The following is a 283-nucleotide window of genomic DNA, read 5'->3' as shown; positions in this document are numbered from 1 at the left end:
GCGGGGCCACCAACCCCCTCCAAGGGGGCCAGCTCCCCCCTCCCCTGCGCCCCCACCTCCTTTAATTAAAAATTGAAATCGTGTAATTGCCTCTTCATTAAAGCCAATTAAAGCCTGGCTGACAAGGGAGGAGGCGGCACATTTTGCAACTCGCCGCGGAGATGAGAAAGCACGCACCGCAATTACGGTGTCTGTTTGCTTTGCCTTCGCCCAACGTCTTCATCAGGGCCGGCTTTGAAATCAGACCCCGGGTGACACGGCGCTGGCGGCTTCCTCGCGGCCC

The sequence above is a fragment of the Pterocles gutturalis genome, unplaced genomic scaffold (genome assembly GCF_000699245.1).
Source record: "Pterocles gutturalis isolate BGI_N339 unplaced genomic scaffold, ASM69924v1 scaffold11929, whole genome shotgun sequence".
Lineage (NCBI taxonomy): Eukaryota > Metazoa > Chordata > Aves > Pterocliformes > Pteroclidae > Pterocles > Pterocles gutturalis.
This window is presented reverse-complemented; position numbering follows the sequence as displayed.